Here is a 12130-nt window from a genome sequence, read left to right on the forward strand (position 1 = left end):
TATCTATCTATCTATCTATCTATCTATCTATCTATCTATCTATTTATCTAACTCTCACTCTCCTCAATGAAGACATTTATTTCAAATCACAATTTTAACTGTCAGGCTAAAAATTGAAATTACATGCATACCGTTTTTAGACGAGTGGTTACAATAATTACAATTGAGGGTAAATGAATTACTACAGTTTTGATTCTCTATTCAATGTTTATCTAAAGATGGCTGTTATTTTCTCATTGTTTAGGAAATGCTACAAGGTGCAAATCACGTAAAGACAATGCTGAACGCACCCATTTTTCTTTTGCAATATTAATATGTTGTGAATATGTGTTCGCGAACGCGTGAGCGAAAGAGAGGTAGAGAGAGATAGAGATAGATAGATAGAGATAGAGATAGATAGATAGATAGAGAGAGAGAGAGAGAGAGAGAGAGAGAGAGGAAGAGAGAGAGAGAGAGAAATAATTGGTAGGAGTGAATATCTGTTCAATGTTATATTTATGACAAATTGCCATATAATAAAGATCTGTTATTATTATTATTATTATTATTATTATTATTATTATTATTATTATTATTATTATTATTATTATTATTATTATTATTATTATTATTATTATTATTATTATTTATATTTTCTTCTTTCTTCTTCTTCTTCTTCTTCTTCTTCTTCTTCTTCTTCTTCTTCTTCTTCTTCTTCTTCTTCTTCTTCATTTTTATTCCTCTTTTACATTTCCCCCCTCCTCTACCATCCTTGTCCTCCTCCTCCCCCCTCCCTCATCATCTTCGTCTTCTCCCCATCATCCTCCTCCTCCGCCTCCTCTTCCTCCTCCTCCTCCTCCTCCTCTCCTCCTCCTCCTTCTTCTTCTTCTTCTTTTCTTCTTCTTCTTCTTCTTCTTCTTCTTCTTCTTCTTCTTCTTCTTCTTCTTCTTCCTCTTCTTCTACATTTCCCCCCTCCTCTCCCATCCTTCTCCTCCTCCTCCCCCCCCCCCTCCCTCATCATCATCTTCTTCTTCTCCCCTTCTCTTCCTCCCCCTCCCTCATATTATTCTTCTATTTCTTCTTCTTCTTCTTCTTCTTCTTCTTCTTCTTCTTCTTCTTCTTCTTCTTCTTCTTCTTCTTCTTCTTCTTCTACATTTCCCCCCTCCTCTCCCATCCTTCTCCTCCTCCTCTCCCTCCCCTCCCTCATCATCATCTTCTTCTTCTCCCCATCTCCTCCTCCCCCTCCCTCATATTATTCTTCTTTTTTTCTTCTTCTTCTTCTTCTTCTTCTTCTTCTTCTTCTTCTTCTTTCTTCTTCTTCTTCTTCTTCTTCTTCTTCTTCTCTTCTTCTTCTTCTTCTTCTTCTTCTTCTTCTTCTTCTTCTTCTTCTTCTTCTTCTTCTTCTTCTTCTTCTTCTTCTTCTTTCTTCTTCTTCTTTCTTCTTCTTCTTCTTCTTCTTCTTCTTCTCTTCTTCTTATTATTATTATTATTATTATTATTATTATTATTATTATTATTATTATTATCATCATCATCATCATTATTATTATTATTATTATTATTTTTAATAGCCAATATCCATTGATTTTTATTGTTGTATCTTGTACCCAGGTGCAGACCGAGGGTACATTTCCACATAATACAATGGTGAAATGATATATGGGTCTATTTAATTTTATTTTTATTTTATTGCTAGGAGAAATCTTAATCTAAACTTTATGACAATAAGATGAATGTGTTTGTAAGTTTGTCACCGATTTTATCCCTATATGTGTCCAACGCAGCAATTACTATTATATGGACAACTTAGATGTAAACAACATTCATCAAGAATTGACGGATTCTATGAAGATAACAAATCTCACACATTCATGTGCTCAAGACATAACAAATAGATGAGAGTCCCGTGTGTTCATGTCCTTGTAATTATTATTTTCTCACCATCCAACTTGTACTTATTTGCAGATCTGATGACTCGAATTGTTATGATTTATTTGTTGTATTGGAAGCATTCTCAAACCAATGAAAAATATTGACCATTACAACCATGTTACAGCAAGCCCATAATTGCGTTTGGTTCTCGGACCTGCAAATATGTGCACGTAGATTCGCACCTATCAAGAGACAATCTGGTTTTAAAGTGGTCTATTTACGTTTTTATTGTTTTTGTTTTTGGCTGAAGAAGAATTTTGAGACCACAAGGTTCCGTGTTAGATATTTTGTTCCTTTTTTTTTCAAGCTGTTCAATCAATTTTTGTACTTAGCTTTTTACAGACCACAGTTCTGGCAGCTTAGTATTCGCTTGGAGATCAGTTGTTTACGCATCCATTGTTTTCTGTGGAACATATTATTATGTGCGGCTATGTGGTCTTGTGTTATGACACTCGCTTTTGGATCGGAAAGTCCTGGGTTCGTAAAATGTTCGTGTAAAATGAGTACCTAGCCGTCAACAGCGTTGTCTCTTTCGGACAAAAATAGTAGGCGTCATGTCTCGTTCTGCATGTTACGTGTTGCTGTTTGTCAAGGACCCTTTGTAAAGGGCTTTGGGCACATTTGAGTGGGCATTAATCTATATAAAGGCTCTATTTAAAGCTCTATTTACTATTATCTCAAACAGGATATCATAACTAAAACTTAAGCGTTTAGCTGCCACTCTCCGGAAAGACACGTATTAAAAAAATGTGGCCATATCGATCGATTTAAATGACCCTCATCTTGGCAAAAACTCTCAAACCTGGGACCTCGCGAGGTATCTATTTCATCCCGACATGATACCATTTTAAGACAGTGGGTTCATTTTTAATAGTGTGCTTAATAATGCCTACTTGTTGGTCCTCTTCCTTGAGGTCTAGAGATAGGTACCAAAAGGGCTACATTCAACGTTTGTTCGAATCAAGTCCCTCTGTTTCTCTATCATATTAGACGCTATAGGGACATTGTCCTCATGTCACTGGAAGCACTTTTGAGATTTGCCTAATAAAACGTCGTTTGGGACTTTCCGATGTAGATTTGGATTGCCATATGGCACGACAGTTAGTTCATTTATTCTGCATACATCCTCATACTTGAAAGTATAATTTGAATTGTAAACACTTTAATTTGTAACTAGTGGAGAACCCGCGAAGTTTGAGGGGAAATAAATACTTTGAGGAACAGGCAGTCATCTATTATAGTTATCATATTACTGTATTGTATTTATATATTTGCCGGTAATTCTGTGCTTGACGATAAATAATTAACATTAGCTATACGAACAACGTTGATCCCCAACAGTATTTTTTAAATGAATAGATTAGACAGATTATCATTATTTGATAGTATCAAGAGAGATTTAAAATTACGTCTTCAATTTTTTTGGTTGAGGATGAGATTATTATTATTACTTGACAATTCAAGAGAGATTTAGAATTACGTCATTATTTTTATAGGTGTTGATAGGCTAGAATTGTGTAGAATCAATTATACTTGCAATGGAAATTCAAAAAGGACTGAGTATTACAATCTGAGAGATTTTCGTCGCATTAATTTGGGTGAACGGATGATAGAATTAGCATGAAATTTTTAAAAATGTTTGCAAATTACTCGTATATCAGTCTATAAAAATATTTTTATAATTTTTAGATTTTCCAGTAATTCTGTGCTCAATGATAAACATTTAACATTGGCAGTACCGAACAATTTTGATCACCAATCCTATTTTTTTTAATTAACAGATTTACAATTTTCCGAGGGAACTTAAACAAGATGAAATGTTTTGGTAAATCTTGAGGCCGTTTTTCTCTAAATCACTTTTATACATATGTGGTCATAACTCAGTCAATATTTTTCATGAAAAAAACGGCAAAAAATATATTATAGAGAATTGCTTACTTTTTATTTTACATTTAACCAATAACTGAATTTCCATAAAATGCGACACATTGACCATTTCTCCAGCCAAAGTGAAACGGGGTTGCTAGAATCAATCGACAAAACACGGAACGTTTCGGACTCAAAACCCTTCTTCAGCTAACAACAAAACAACATTTAAAAAAAAAATTTATTAGGACGTGCTAAATATTTCTCTGTCGTCTATCTGGTAATTAAAATGTATTTATGCTTTTATTGTTGTTTTTTTGTTGTTGTTGGCTGATGAAGGGGTGTTTGGTATTTTGTTCAATTTTGAAACTGTTATACCGTCAACCGGGGTAACTCTACCTTAAGGGGAATTAGAGTATATATAGTTCTGTGGTCATTATTTCCTTTTGATGAAAAGGTCAGTCATTTAACAAGGATAATAACTACAACAAAGCTGAGTTGACTCAAAATGCTCCAAATTTACAGAGTCAAAGTTACCCCTTAAGGTAAAGTGACCCCAACTAACGTTATCTAACTTTGTTCTTTACTTTTACCATTTCTCTAGAGCACCTTATGTAAAAGTATTTTGAAAACATAAGGATAAGAAATAAATCCCAACATGTAATGACCAACTCAACAAGCCACCAGTTTGTCCCGTTTGATAAGAATGCAAGCCTGTATGGGTACAATGCCCTTTCAATGTCATTCCAGTAATAATATAGGAACCCGCAACCTTTTATCAAAAATGGCTAATACACCGTGGGGATCGGACCTGTTTATCCCAATCAATCATGACCACAGAAAAAAGTGATAACCAATGTTGTTTGTGCGGCTATGTGGTCTAGTGGTATAACACTCGCTTTCGGATCGGAAGGTCCTGTGTTCGAGCCTCGCTCGGCGCATAGTTAAGTCCTTGGAAAAGGCTCTTTACTCACATTCTCTCACCATACTCAGGTGTAAAATGAGTACCTGCCATCAACAGCGTTGTCTTTGTCAGAAAAATAATGCAATATCTCTAAACAGGCGTCATGTTTCCTTCTATATGTTGCTGTTGGTCCGGGACCCTTTGATTGACAACTGAGAAATGTTGTAGGTCGTGTCTGTTGTCAATATGGAATTTAGCAATGTATTTATGTCTTTATTGTTTTTTTTTTGTTGTTGGTTGAAGAAGGGTTTTGAGCTCGAAACGTTCCGTGTTGGGTATTTTGTTCTTTTTTAAAAGATGTTATAATATTCATTTTTGTTTATTACTTTTTACAGTCAAATGAAAAGGGATCGAGATGGATCCCGGTGAAGTCGAGATTTTTTTTATCTGCCCACTCCCCGCGAATGCCACCCAGCAGTAACTAGGTAGCTGGGTCTGTTATAATACCAAGTGATAATTATTTGCGATAGACTTGAGTCCCATCTAAAGGGTAGCCATTAATTGCTATTATCCGTTTCACGCTGTAGAAACCGGGATAAACTCGGACTCCATGAGCCTAGGAGTTATAAAAGACTACTTTTTATATCCTGAGAGACAAGTTATCGCAATATCAGGTTGATCTGCCAAGCTCTGTAGTTAAGACGCGAAATTCCAGGAAGCAATAAATGTGAAACGGTGTCACTTGGGGATGCGTGAGAGGATGTAAGAATGTGGAAGAGGGGGGAGGGGTGAAAGGGTGGGGGGGGGGGTGAAAGGGTGGGGGCTGGGGGAGGGGGTGGTGGAGAATGGATAGACAATTTACAAAGGTTCGTAGGGACGGGAATAAGGAATAAAGAAGAAGGTTATTACGCCTCGGGGGATGGAGAAATGAGCTTATTGACTCTCCATGCGCCAAGGAAGGATGTTAAGGGTGGGGACGAGAGGGTGTTGGGCTTAAATTTTACAGCAGTTTTATACGCTACTTTTATTCGAAAAAGCATCAAGTCACAAAAGGTGATTTTAAAATTAGCAGTTCTTATTATCGTTAATTCGATAATGGCTTAAAGAATTTGATTTAAATGCTCGATACTCCTTACAAATTAAAATTGTTAAAAAAGATGTCATTAATCCGGATTTGAAAGCTAAATAAATGTGGAAAAAAGGTGATTTACTAATTCAATTTTCAATTTCCTCCATTCTCTGAATATGGCAGAATTGCTATGAATAGCAGGTTGGCTGGGGATGATGCCGAGAAATAGCTGCAATCTACTAAGTAATAGCGTTAATGAAGCGTGATGAGTAACACCAGAGGTGGAAATTAAATTGATTCTTTTAAGAATTTATAATACCTTTGTCCATGGCCATGAACATAAGTTATCTCCGCATAGCTCGATAAGACGGGAAGAAAAATTATATAAAATAATGTGTGTGTGTGTGTGTGTGTATAATATAATATATATATATGCATATATACATACATAGACACACACACACACACACATATATATATATATATATATATATATATATATATATTATATATATATATATATGTATCAAAATATTCACCCCCATTTTTTGCCTAAACACAATGTTCTCCTCTTTTCCTCTTCCCACCGACCCCCTCTCCTACCCGATATACCAGGCTTCGGAAATGAAATTTCCCCAGTCTAGATTATGCTAAAACGCAGGCAACCCCCAAAATCCCTGATGCAGACATCAGATTGAAACAAACTGGAAAGGGATTGGAGAAACAACAAATGACCAAAAAAACAAAACAAAACAAAAAACAAAAAACAAAAACAAAACAACAAAAAACAACAAATAAATATAAAACAAACAAAAAAAACCAGGCAAACAAACGAACAAAAAAACAAACAAGTATCTAGATAAAGAAATGAAAAAATAAATGAATAATATATAAATAATGAATAAAACGGATTTACAATAAATATGTACTACTTATATGGCACATATACATTTTAATGGGTTTACCATACTCAATAAATGCTTCATAAAGTTTTATTTATTCCCCCAGATGCCAGAATAATATGGAATCATGTTCAATTTCATGCAGTATTAGTCACCTGTTAGGTGTCCCTACTGAACTATAAATAAAATATCCATCACTGCCTACATCTAGGTACTCATTAATACTTGTCACGTGAGACATGTGTAAAGTGCCTTACTCATAGACATAACGTGTGAACCAGAATTTTCTACGATCACTGTCCCCCATTTGACCACTGATTACGCCTAGCATTGCTTTAAGGATAAGTAAGTATAAGAACGAATAAATATTTTTTTATTCTACTCGTAGAAATGAGGGGGAGGGAGACGGGGATTCTCTACCAATATCTATTTATTCGCTTTTTTAAAGCTGAAGCAAAATCTGTTTTTAAAACGTGGTACAAGCAACAAAACCGTATAGATAGTGTGCGCTTGGCTAGGAAGCTCAAAACATTGCCATCTGGAAGTATAAAGGACAATCAACACACAAAATCATGTGTAACCTTGAACGTTTATAAATAGTATACGCTTGAATAAGAAGCTCACAACATTGCCATCCGGAAGTATAAAAGACCAACACACACAACTCTGTGTAACCATGAACTTTTATAGTCTGGTTAATACAATTAATTGAGAATTACTCATAAACGCGGATGGCAAAAAAAAAACAAACCCAAAAAAACCTTCAATAACAACGGCCGGGGTGACGTCAACTCCGTTCTATCTATAACTTTGTTTGGACTCGCGTGCTTTTCAAAATCAATCAACTCTCATTATCTCTGTTTGTTAGGACAAATATTTTCAGATTTTTTAATTAATGATTTTTCTGGCTTGTCTCAGGTGTCCCTCTATCAAAAATTGTAAAAAAATATGTCCTCTGAATCAATTTGTCTTAACTGAATATAGATTTTGGACCGTATTGATGTCATATCAAAAAGGTTTTCTTCTTAAAGACCTATTAAAAACTACTTTAAAACCGCTGTCATAAAATTAGAAAGAAAAAAATATGAAAACAAGTTACGAACCACAAAGTATGAGATGATTCATCATTTTTCCAAAAAAATATTGTACTGCGCGATTATTACGACTAGAGATTATGAGTTCACGTCATACCTATTTAAAACAATTCGCTTTAACTGTTATAAACTTACCGCTTATGTAGTTTGTACTAAATTTTGAATGTATTACTTATGGCACAATATCTACATCATGTCACAATGGGAGCGACCTATATTACCTTTCCATTGCTCGATGTCATCATGTCATCGTCACATTGGAATATGTCCTCAAAATGACCCACAAATTGCTCACAGTTTGAGAAATATCCAACATCACAATTGGTCATTTTGCTCAGCGTGACTCATGGGTATGTTTACAACTTTCATAAAAACAACAGCGTGTTTACAGTTTATTGAGAAATGTCCAATCGTTCTACAGCAACAAATCATGTGATCGATGACTAGGTTGGACTAAACCATGAATATAGATCGCTCCCATTATCGAAGACTGATATGAAATCTCTCTCGTTTTAAATCATTTGAAATAGTGATTGTATACTCAATATTGTCGTCAAATTAACAATGAATGCTGTTTATATAACTTTGAAAAATTGTATCTATGCATGAACTTTTCACGGAGCATTTTCATTTAACTTCCAATTAACCGACCATTCGTTTTTAACGAATTCCTTCAAAACGGATAAGCGGAAAATTTATAGTTTTGATAATGTAAATCCTCTATGAGTTTCGATCCTTACCTGTTATCGATTTTTATATAGTTGTAATAAGCGAAATCCTTTCCTATTGTTTTAAAATTCATGAAAAAATATTCTTGATTAAGACAAATTGATTCAGAGGTTCATACAATATTTTACATCTGTGCATTGAGGGACAGCTGAGAAAAAGAAGAGAAACACCCGCCACTTATTAAAAATCTGTATGACTTTCCTAGTTTCATTAAATACATATGAGCTGTTTTAAACTCTCTCAAAAAAAATAAAATAAAATAAAATAAAAACGAAATTAAATTTCCACAGAATATTGTTTTGTTTTTTTTCAACCTTATTTAATCTAGCTATAACGCACAAGATAACGCAGGCTGTGTCAAGTCGCAGTAATGGTTAGTTTGTGAAAAGGACATTATTTCTAATTCGACTAAACTCGAACCCCGCCTTTAAAAGTCCTGAAATCGTACTCCATATCCTCGTCTATTTTTGAATGCCGTGTTTGCAATGATGTGTTTTGAATAATGATATTATGTTGTCCACTGCTGTCTCCATATGGTATCATGTCGGAGGTCAGCACGGATCCAGAAAAGTAAATATAAAGCTACAAATGCTATGAATAGTGAAAATACCAATTATCACACTTAAAGAAGGTGACACCTGCCTTTTGCTATAGACTAGCGTCCTATCCAAAGGGCAGCAAGTATGTATAATATTACATATTTTAATCGTTTAGTAGTATATCTAAATCACCCCAACTAATCTCATATAAGACGGTGGGCCACAAATGAAGTGATGATTTTTGTACCTGGATTAAAAGAATCCGATTTTTAAATTGATTAAACCGGAAATCTAGCGGAAAACGTCAACAAGATACTTTTAACCCCGTTTGTCCTTAAGGCCACTGACAGGCGGTCTGTCGTCCCTCTAGCCATTGACAAATTATTATTGTACGGAGATGCGGAAGGGTTCGTCATCAAGTCAGAATGATCGATCGCTACCTCGTCATCATTGTTTGCAAAAAAAACAAACAATGAGTGCCTCATCCAAAATGTATACTTTCCAATTACAGGCCAGTCGTGCGTGAAGATCATAGCGTACACGCTGATTCCATGTCTTGTGGAGACTGGAGACGTAGCATAAGTCATGGCGTGAAACGCTCGCTACTTTTTACAATTTCTATTTAATTTAAATTTAAAGATAAAGAAAGGTTTGTTGTTATTTTCCATCTTTCTTTCGTTTCTAAAAGATAATAATATGGCATGATTTTACATGTCTTTTCAAATGTGAACCGTCGTCTGTTTTTGGTATTTTGACCGAGGGGACCATATATACTGAAAAATAAAAAAAAGAATATTAAATAGAATTATACAATCTAAGTTAAGCTGATATATACCTTTATTGAGATAAGTACCTGGGATGTCAGAAAAGAAACCGGGAAAAGGGTAAAACTTTTGAACCAAAAATATTTTTTTCTATCTTTAGGCACCGAGACATGGAAAAATTGTTTTTCTGTTTCGTTGTGAAATTTCAGCACAAATAATGGACGCAATTTCGAATATTTTTAAAATAGTCACTCCAATCCCAGAATGGTAAAAGATGGAGGGAAGATAGTGAGAATATAATGTGTAAGTCTCGGGTTTATCAACGGTGTTCTTGGTTGAAAGACGGTTGCACTACTCTAGAAAACGGACCCAAGTCTATTCGAGTCGACAAGATCAACAAATGTGATAGGAGAGTAACGTTTTGGGACATTACTTTGAAACTTGAACCCCCCCCCCCCCCCCAACAAAAAAAGCCCTTATCATGAAATTGTCCATGCCATATCGGGGTATCAAAAAGAGTGTGCAGTGTTCACATATTAAGACAAGCGTCTAAGAGTGGCGGTTTCCGGCAACCTTTTGAATCGATGTCAACAAGAAGGCGTAGTAGAGACATATCCCTTTCAAGGGCTTTTCAAGCAAAGAAAAATACTTTTAGTCTGTCTAAAAACAACAAACAGAACATAAAGTACTTCAACTGCATTGTATTTATGACCTTTTAAATGTTAAAAACGTTTGAAACTGTATGAAATCATGATTTGTAATAACTTATCAATGGTATAAACCAGGGATATTCTGAGTAACCTATACTCTGAAATTTCACAACAACAACAACAAATAATTAATTTTCCAATGTCTCTGTGTATACATGTAGAAAAAATGTCATTTTTAAAAATCTAAAAATCATGCCCATTTTCGGGGGGGTTTTTTGGGATGTCCCATGTACTTATCTCAATGAAGATAGGTAATTTAAATTTCATTAAGTCAATTTAATAATCTTGTTTTCAGTATCTATATAGTCCACTGAGACTAAACACCAAATACGATGATGATTCACATTTAAAAAAGACGTGTATTGACATTTTCGAAAAACCTTTCTTTAAATTTAAATTAAACACTTATGTTAAAAAGTTGCGAGTGTTTCACGCCATGCCATATTTATTTCTTCATGCATTTGGTCCTTTATCACAGGATTCAAATTCAATTATCCTCGAAATTAATGAAGGGAAAGCAGTGACAATTTTACAAGTCAAAGTTCAATCATTTTTGATCACCTAATCAAAAAATGAATAGTGAATTTCGTTAAATAAATTTGTATCCATACTTTACATCCAGGTGCCCGTGTGTTTTGTTTTGTTGTTTTTTGTTTTTTGTTTGTTTTATTATTATTATTTTTTGCTTATCATTGAGTCAGTAACACACTTCTTGCTTAGTCTTCTATAAACAGGAAATTTGGTCGACACGTTGGTTGGCTAAACATAAACTTGAGCTTTTAAATATAGGGCAATATTCACTAAATGTGCTGAAAGCGTTTTACCAACAACATCACATAACATGTAGAACGAGACACGACGCCTGCTAGGTGATATTACAATTTTTTTTCCGACAGAGACAACGCTGTTAACGACCATGTACTCATTTTACACCTGTGCATGGTTAAAGAATGTGAGTAAGGAGCCTGTTCCAAGGACTCAACTATGCGCCGAGCGAGGCTCGAATCCAGGACCTTCTGATCCAAAAGCGATGGTCATACCACTAGAGCACATAACAGCAAACCACAAGTAAAGTACTTCAACTGCGTTGTGCAATGTCGATCATTTGTAGTCTTTTAAATGACAAACGTTTTCCAAAACCAAAGTTGCACTTGAAATTGTATGGAAATCGTTCTGTGTAAAATAGTTATCAATGGTTTCAAACAGAGAACTACAGAGTATTTTATCTATGCCTTCCACGACAGATTGTCTCTAAAGCTCTTAGTCATTTTTTTTACATGCTCAAATTCAAATATCCACGAAACTTATGAAAAGAAAACAATGACAATTCTACAGGTTAAAAGTTCAATCAATTTCATGCAAAAAGTAAAGAGTTGTAAAAATTAAGTGCCCGATTTTCGCCTAATTGTCATAGTCAGTGGCACACTTTTCGCATACTCTTCTATATACAGAAAATTAGGCCAGCAATCTAAAATCGATAAAATATTACATAAAGCACTTCAACTGCGTTGTGCTGTGTCGCTCATTGAAGGCCTTTAAATGTTTTTTTTAAAATGTTCGCTAATTGTTTTTTTAAAATAATTATTTGCAAAAATAACAATACGTTTTGTTGGTATCGCCTTTGAAAGTTTCATTGTAATAA

The 12130-nt window shown here is 34.6% G+C and overlaps 1 protein-coding gene across 3 annotated transcripts in view; it reads right to left on the bottom strand.

The window, feature by feature from the left end:
* Positions 1-12130, bottom strand: part of LOC144970877 (carbonic anhydrase-related protein 10-like) — a 110949-nt gene that overhangs the window by 78597 nt on the left and 20222 nt on the right. The window contains exon 1 of one of the 3 annotated variants that reach the window (XM_078911002.1): positions 132-223. The exons of the other annotated variants lie outside the window; for them this stretch is intronic. The gene's annotated coding sequence lies outside the window, so the exon portion shown is untranslated. Of the gene's footprint in view, positions 1-131; positions 224-12130 lie in introns of those variants that run through there. 3 annotated transcript variants of the gene reach the window in all.

Source organism: Berghia stephanieae, chromosome 4 (genome assembly GCF_034508935.2).
Source record: "Berghia stephanieae isolate SIO BIC M18660-M18661 chromosome 4, UCSD_Bste_1.3, whole genome shotgun sequence".
NCBI lineage: Eukaryota > Metazoa > Mollusca > Gastropoda > Nudibranchia > Aeolidiidae > Berghia > Berghia stephanieae.